At 35.2% G+C, this 9,254-nt stretch overlaps 1 long non-coding RNA gene across 1 annotated transcript; it reads left to right on the top strand.

Annotated features, from left to right (window-relative positions):
* Window positions 1-4,323: 4,323 nt before the first annotated feature.
* LOC140377184 (uncharacterized) lies at window positions 4,324-7,343 on the top strand. Its single transcript, XR_011930096.1, has 2 exons — window positions 4,324-4,467; window positions 7,258-7,343. It is a non-coding gene; the product is annotated as an uncharacterized lncRNA (long non-coding RNA).
* Window positions 7,344-9,254: the final 1,911 nt, after the last annotated feature.

The following is a 9,254-nucleotide window of genomic DNA, read 5'->3' as shown; positions in this document are numbered from 1 at the left end:
GATTTACAAACCTGACACTCAATGCAAGCTATAATGTATAATGTATAATGTATAATGTGTAATGTATAATGTATAGTGTATAGTGTATAGTGTATAGTGTATAATGTATAATGTATAGTGTATAGTGTGTAATGTATAATGTATAGTGTATAGTGTATAGTGTATAGTGTATAATGTATAATGTATAGTGTATAGTGTGTAATGTATAATGTATAGTGTATAGTGTGTAATGTATAATGTGTAGTGTATAATGTATAGTGTATAATGTATAGTGTGTAATGTATAGTGTGTAGTGTGTAATGTATAATGTGTAGTGTATAATGTATAGTGTATAATGTATAGTGTGTAATGTATAGTGTGTAGTGTGTAATGTATAATGTGTAGTGTATAATGTATAGTGTATAATGTATAGTGTGTAATGTATAGTGTGTAGTGTGTAATGTATAATGTATAGTGTATAATGTATAGTGTGTAATGTATAGTGTGTAGTGTGTAATGTGTAATGTGTAATGTATAATTTATAATGTATAGTGTATAATGTATAGTGTTTAGTGTATAGTGTATAGTGTATAATGTATAATGTATACTGTGTAATGTATAGTGTATAGTGTATAGTGTGTAATGTATAATGTATACTGTGTAATGTATAATGTATAAAGTGTAATGTATAATATATAATGTATAATGTATAATGTATAAAGTGTAATGTATAATATATAATGTATAATGTATAATGTATAAAGTGTAATGTATAATATATAATGTATAATGTATAAAGTGTAATGTATAATATTTAATGTATGTAGAGCTTGGTCTGAGAGGAAATTGTTACTTTTGATTTTATGTCTTAGTCATTCAGGGGAAAAGGCGAAGCTCATTAATTACACACTGTAAACACTATTGTGAACGTGTACAATGGTTTTCACATATTTCTATCACGCAAATAGATTTTTTTTGTATCCGTATGGATACAAACCCTTTCCGGATGTTTTTTATAATCAATATTAGCATTTGTTTGTATTAATATTTCTCATTTATCATAAACTACTCATTGAATGCCTTGGATTCAGCTTGATTTATATATAAGCAATAAAAACCAATGCATTGACAACATATTTCCGCGTGTTGAATGAAATAAACCTGATGCAGCGTGATGCTAATTGCAGCAGCAGACTGGGCCGTAACGCTCGCTCATAAATCCATCAGGACACTGGCAGAGCGCTCCGTGATTCACGCGTGGGAGGAAAATAATCCTTTTAGCTTCAGATCGCTCCTGTCTGGATCTGGCTGGAGTTCACTGAAGGCTACAACACACGAGGCCAGTGCAAATTCCATCAGAGGAAAACTGAGGCACAACATCACGTACAAACATGAAGCTGGACTATCAAGAGCAGAAGAAGAAGAAGTTTACATGTCTAACTCGGCACAAGAAAGTCCCACGTGGATCTGTGTCGTCGAGATGGAACATGACTTCAAGAAGAGCTGATGAGAAATAAAAAGAACATAAAGGTCAAGCGTGATCTCAAGGATATTAAGGGATATTTCTGCACATTAGGGCTGCAACAAGTTCAATTGATTAACAGCAACTAATCTAATAGTCGAATAATCGTTAACTTAACTGGTTTCAAAACTGAGCTGGGAAAAGATGTTTTATGACTCAAATTGAGCAGCAATTGCCTGAAAACTATGTGGAAAATGTGTAAATTTAGTGTATTTGATTAAAACACTCTAGTCCATAATGTGCTCCACCAGGATCCTCAGGCTTCACTTCACTGGTTACTCTGGGTCAAATGTAGCAAAAATCTAAAGTCCATAGAAAGAAAAGCTTCAGAGGACGATAATGCAAAAAAAACAATCAAGATAAAATCAAGATCACAATTATTGAATCATAATTCATATACACTTCTGTTGTTATTCAGGGGTTTCAGTCACGTGACGTTTCTGTGGTCACATGTTGCAGGCGTCACACATGCTGCTGGTTCTCTGCTGTCGTGATGCACAAAGCATAAAACTAAAAAAGAAAAGGGTTGATACTTGAAGAAGACACAGTTCTGGAGCTGTAGGCGTCTGTGGTAGAAGGCCTCACAAAATATGACAAAATTTTGATCTTTTTTTTGCCTTCAAAGTAAAAAAAATAAGAATTTACCGACCGACCGACCCACTTGAAAAATGTTGGGTCGGGTTACAGCAAACAGACCATTTATTTGGGGCAGCCTGATTCTAAAATATAACACCCCCGCAGTTGGAGATCAGACTCGTAAAAAGTGTCTGCAAGTGGGCTCACTTTTATCCGCATTGCCACGCAATAATATGTAAACTAGCATTAGCCCGCTGCTAACGACCTGTAACACACAGCTCAGTCTGGGGTGGTTTATGTAAGTCCACTGACCACAGTCACACATTTCTGGACAAACCGGGTGTTTGGGGATGTTACAGAAGAGGAGTCCTTATGCTAGCTATTTTTTAATTTATTTTATTTATTTATTTATTATTTTCATTCATTTATTTATTTATCTATTTATTTATTTATTTTTAAACTTTATCTTTATTTTGATCTTTATCTTTTTATTTTATTTCCTCCATTCCCTATTAAGATATGAGAGGAGTTTTGTTTTGTTTATAAGAGTTCTTCTATTAAGAGCGTTTTTTAAACTTCCTATAAGTTATCTGTCCTTTTCCTCTGAATCTACTGCGTTGCAACACCCGACATTTCCCCATGTGTGGACAATAAAGGAATATCTTATCTCATCTTATCCTTTGTTTTGAGACTTTTTGTCAGTGGAGCCCACAGTGAGCACGCACCTTTTGTCCTCAAGATGGCAGTAGCAACGACTTCACGCTTCACTGTGATCTTCAGCGTTCGTTCACTAAACAATGGCAGAAGCGGGTGAGAAATTGCATCTGTTTGAACGGACAATGCGTGAAACGGTGAATCACAATGTACAAAAACAGCAGATTGTCACTGATACTCACAAGCTCCTGACTCCATTTGCCCAACATCAAAGATTTCATCTGGACAACGTTTTCAACATCAAGATGTTTCTCGACTTCCATCCAAACATTGCCCAGATGAAGCGATCGAGTTATTCATCCTCGTCAATATCGCCCACTCAAAGCTGATTTCAATACCACAGCGAAGATTAAAAACACTAAATATTACGTGACTATAACAGGTATTGGTTCTTACATAGATCAAGATCGGTCCAACTGTTCAGGCTCAAATCTGTCAAATAAGTTTGTCAAATAAACAAGTCGACTTTCAGCTAAACCTGTGGAATTACTCCAATAACGATCATTGCACTAAATTATTACAAAAACGATGTTACGATTGACTCTTAAGTGTGTTCAATGTTCCCTTAAGTGTGACAGATGAACCCTTCTTTTTGTAGAGCTTTAGGGCTGCAGCAAATTCATCGATTAATCACGACTCATCGATTATTCAGATAATTGTCGACTAATTTAGTAATGGAATAATGGTTATCTGGATTATAAACAGACTCCAGAACGTGCCACGTGTGAGAGCAGATGTTTTATGACTCGTAAAAGCAGGAAGTACATCAGAATGGCACAAGGACACGAGCAAAAACACTGTTTCATCTGAAATATACTCGATGTCAAGCAGCAGCAGCTTAACTCAGTCAATTAGTAAAAATCTGATATTTTTAAAAGGCATTTTGCATTTTTACACAACTAATCGAAGGAACTGGACTAATTGATTGGTTAAATGATCATTAGTTGCGGCTTGAGCTCGTTTTGTTCAGGTAATTCGCCGTTTTTGGTGAAAATAATTACTTTTTTTGTTTTTACGTTAAACTTCAAGACAAAGTCGTCGTGGTTTGTGTAGAAATATATTTAGGAATTTTTGGTATTATTTATTAAAGTATTTGGGTTCTGTTTGTAGAGAAATATTGTAACACAGAAGAAACACAGAAGCTGAATTTAAATAATTGTGATTTAAATCATTGCAGTTGTTGTTTTTCCCATGAACTGACCAGACCCACTTTTATCTCATATTGACTGAATTTTAAAATGTCCAGTTCTCAACGTTACACTGCAACATTCACGACCTCTTCAAAGCTGTTTTACTTCCACGTGAGTAATAGTATTTTGAAGTAGCTCCACTGTAACTCCTGGCTCTGCTGTTTGCCCAGCCACACCATGAAACCAGAGGATCCCGGTCTGGACTCTTTTTATTGCCGCTACAGTAAGTGTGGCTCATAACTCATGTTTGTGTCATAACTCGTGTTTGTGTACACACTCACACTCACACTCACACTCACACTCACGCGGCACGAGGATCCCGGGCGCTGTCCGCCGCCGCCGCCGCCGCGTCTGCGTCCTGAAAAGCAGAGCGTCCCGCGGCTGCTCCGACAGTCTTCACGTGGGACAGAGCGCGGCCGGCTGCTCCACTCCAGGACCTCTGGGGGCCCGAAAGACAAGGCCGCCTCCCCCAGAATGGACTCCCAAGTAAGTGGAACAGCCTGGGCTCGTGCGGGAGCTGAGGGCAGATGCAGAATGTTTAAACTGTGATGCGTTTTTTGTGGATTTTAAATGTTAGTTTCATTATTGTGACTAGGGATGTAAAGATTATTGGTTTAATCGATAATTGTGAGCATTATTTAGGTCACAATATAATGGTAAAGACTAAGACAAAAATGGTGACGCTTTTAAGAGAGTAATTACTTTTAAAAAAAAATCTATTTATAGAAAAGTGACAGTTTTCAAAGTAAATGTGAGGATTTTAGCAACAAAATGAAGTCCTTTCTGCTCAGCTTTTCCTTCCAAAAGTAAAGCAGGACGTAAAGTGCTTCTATATCTTGCTGTTTATTGTTGTTTATTGCTTGTTTAGATTTCATAAAGCAGGTCACATGTTGAGGAGCAGTAATGTGTAAAGGAAACAAGAAGGAAAGAAAATATAGGATTTTATTGTTGTTTTGGTTGTGATGTTAATAATATCGATGTTTATTCTTACAATAATTGCTCTCATACATTAATGTTCCAATAGTGTGAGAACCACTTTACAAAATGAACTTTTAACAACATTTTACTTATATATATTTATGTGTACTGAACAGAATAGAAATGACTTAATTCCGCCTCTAAAATGGTCACAATTATTATTTTTCTGTTCTTAAGATTGTATTGTGACCTGAATAATCACGATTATTGATTAACAGAATATTCTAGCCTAATGTTTAATATAAGGTTTGTGTTTTGCGCTTTTTATACAAGACTTTGTTTTTTTTTTTTTTTTTTTTACAAATGGCCCATTGTTTACTTTATAAATCAGGAGCTGCTGATTTTAACAGGGGTGAAACCAGACAAAAATGTACATCTCAATCTCTTTTTTTTTGCATTTGTTTGCATTAGCTCAACAACAATATTCAGATGGCATTTTAAAAACTAGTAATGTGTTCAAATGTGTCTGTAAATATCACTGGAAGTTCAAGGAGCAGAACATCAACCACAGAAGTACAAACATGTCACACAATGTGGATTAGACTGGATTAGACTGGATTTTTCTGAATCATTTTGCTATAGTTTTAATAGTTTTAATCACAGATCAAACTATATGTACTAATTTTGAATATCTCCAAAACAACAATAGCAGCATTATACATTTTTAATAAATATATATATATGCACCTCGAGATTGTAACTCAGATGAGCCGACACATACTACACATTCATACAGTTATATAGAAATGAACATTTGGACCACTTTTATATTTTTGATTTGCAAATGTCATATTTAACAGCAGTTTGGTTTATACAGCAACAATGAAACAACTTTACATTTAAATTAATGCTTCTGGATCTTGTTTTTAAATATAAACTATGCTTTCTAATATGACAACCAACGTATTTTACATTGAAGCTGAGAAATACAGGCTCCATCTTAACTTGGGTGAAGCAAATGTGATGCACATTTGGCAAAACTTTTTGTACATCCATAAATTCATAATTGTGTTAAATACAGATCGAATGGAATAGAATTGCAAGATGAATCACAATCCAGTCGAAATTTGAATGGATACAATAAGCAAATGACGAAGTACCATAATATCCTCCACGAACAATAAAATATCCTGCCCATTTAAAAGTAATAAATACAGTGAATTAAAAAAACAGCAAACAAATAATCCATTTTGCATCTTTCAGGTGATTTAACCCTTTTTACGCACAAGGCCTCAAACTGCAGCAAAAACATGGAAATTGGGTCAAAGCTATTTCTCATCAAGGATTATTATTAGGCTATTATTATTATTATTATTATTATTATTATTATTATTATTATATTATTTATAAAAAACAAGGGCTTGGGTCTGTTTCATAGCAACGAAAGTTCGGGAACGTTCGCTATGGCACGTTTTTCACGCATTACCATGACAACCAGCAGGACAGAGTCTTTGTCTTTGTTTTGTTTTTTAGTTTTGCTTTTTTAATTACAAATTATATCAATAGGGTTAAAATACAAATAGAATATCAAATAAAGAAAACGATGAAAAATTCAATTACAATTTGATTACTCTTACAGACTGTTAAATATATTCATTATATATATATATATATATATATATATATATATATATATATATATATATATATATATATATATATATATATATATATACTTTCAGATTGTCTGATTTGTGAATTGTATATTGTGTAGTGGAAACTCTATTTGGTTTTTGAGTTGCAAATTTACATTTGTGAATGAATAATTTAGCCAGTAAATGCAATACAACATGCGTATATTAAAACAAAATCGTTGTGCACCTTATCAATAATAAAATGAGTCCTTCCTAATGTTGTAACATGACAAAACGAGCCGAGTTTGTGCCTCTCGCATGTAGCGTTTCCCCCGTATTCTTCAAAGAGGTCTTTTGTGTGTGTCTTCTGTTGGTCTTCAGTCTTCAGTCTTCAGTCTTCAGTCTTCAGTCTTCAGTCTTCAGTCTTCAGTCTTCAGTCTTCAGTCTTCAGTCTTCAGTCTTCAGTCTTCAGTCTTCAGTCTTCAGTCTTCAGTCTTCAGTCTTCAGTCTTCAGTCTTCAGTCTTCAGTCTTCAGTCTTCAGTCTTCAGTCTTCAGTCTTCAGTCTTCAGTCTTCAGTCTTCTCTTGGTTCTCGTTGCATTTGTGTTGAAATATGACAGTCACGTGCAGTTTAGTCTCGGGCCTGATTCGCGCGGCGTTAATGGCGCCTGTGATTAAAGCGGGTTAAGTGTCTGACCTCTGCCGTGTTCCTGAGTGTGTTTGAGGGAAGTTTACCTGCTCGTAATGACGGCCGTGTCGCCAGCCAGGAGTCCAGATGACAAATGGACGCAGAGGCAGGAAAAACAGGACCTAACAGCAAATAAAGAAGGAGCTAAGTTACGTGATGTGCGCCAGACAAAGGTCATGAGCAGAGCGCAGGGCCGCGCGCCTCACAGAACCATGTTCCTTATTATTATTTATTCTTGATTGTTTTAAAAGGGATTGCATTTGCAAAATTAAGAAATAAAAAGAGAAAATATATTTGCCATTGCAGTTCCATCCAAAATTAGATTTATCCAACCAATGAATTAATTTAAAAAATATATGCCAATATGCTTAAAAAGCATATTGGCATAATTTCAGCTTTATCTTCTGTCTTGGGAATTTAGTTTGCCCCTCAAACTAAAAAAAAAATTTAATTTGTGATATTGATCATTTATTACAAATGAAGCCTGGAAATAATAATCTGTAAATTGTATGTTAACATTGGTGGAACGTCCTAAAACGTGTTGCCAAATAATTACGCCCAGTCCAAAGGAAAAATGCTGACTAATATCTAATAATAGGACTTTGCAATATTACTTTTTATCTATTTTATTATTTTTTTATTGTATTTTTTTAATTATTTTGATACTCAAACATTTTTATTTTATGTATTTTTGGTATTATAGTGTATGTGGAGCTCTCTCTCACACACACACACACACACACACACACACCACAAACATCACACACACACACACACACACACACACATCACACACATCACACACACACACACACACACATCACACACATCACACACACACACACACACACACATCACACACATCACACACACACACACACACACACACATCACACACATCACACACACATCACACACATCACACACATCACACACATCACACACATCACACACACACACACACATCACACACATCACACACACACACACACACACATCACACACACACACACACACACACACACACATCACACACACACACACACACACACATCACACACACACACACACATCACACACACACACACACACACACACATCTAAAGGTTTCAGTTTAATCGTTACACAAGTCAGACTGCAAAAAAGGCGCGACAAATGACATTTCCAGAATTATTATGGCAAAGACTTTAATCACAGCTTGTTGCCTCTTTAAGCTACTTTTGATTCGAATAAGTAACAAATGTGCATAAGATAAAGAAATGTGCATAAGATAAAGAAATGTGCATAAGATAAAGAAATGTGCATAAGATAAAGAAATGTGCATAAGATAAAGATAACGGCAGATCTTTAAATCCATAATCTGCGCCGTGATGAAAACTTTGGCTCCACAAAGATTCCAATAACTTTTAATTCCTCGCCCGCTTCAGAGAACATTGTGTTGTTCCATTTACACATAACCATTTATGAACCAACAAAACAACAGCGCGGCTCGTCCACGTAATGATATTGTGGATTTCATTAGTTTGGATGTTTGGACGGCTTCGTCAGAACATCCAGCAGATTTCCCACAGATGTTTCTGTCTTTATGGAAAAAGGTAAAATACAGAACTTTACGAGGGACGTTCGGGTCCGTCTTTGTCCCGGAGACTTGTCCCACGATGTCATAGGTGTGTGAGGGTCATAAATGTCATCCCCAAGCTTCTCATTGGATTCATACTGGAAATGAAGATTTAGTTGAATTGATATTTCAAACCCATACAGAAAAAAAAAATTCACATGCATTTAGCACTGCAACTAATCATTATTTTATTAGTCGATAAGTCATATGATTATTTCTATCGTATGTTGAGACTTTTTCAACACATTTTAAACTAAATAAAGGTTAAAAAATGCTGACTGAAGGCTTCTGGAAAGAGAATATTTGCAAATAAAGTGTATTATGGATGAAAATCACAACTTATATATTCTTCTTTGACGTTTGGACTTGATAATGCCACTGTCTTTGTTATAAAAGTGTTTATTTTACCATTATTA

Source organism: Eucyclogobius newberryi, unplaced genomic scaffold, assembly GCF_026437365.1.
Source record: "Eucyclogobius newberryi isolate DKJ021-1_F unplaced genomic scaffold, fEucNew1.0.hap1 SCAF_4, whole genome shotgun sequence".
Classification (NCBI taxonomy): Eukaryota; Metazoa; Chordata; class Actinopteri; order Gobiiformes; family Gobiidae; genus Eucyclogobius; species Eucyclogobius newberryi.
Note: the sequence above shows the minus strand (reverse complement) of the source record. Positions and strands in the feature narration are given on the sequence as shown.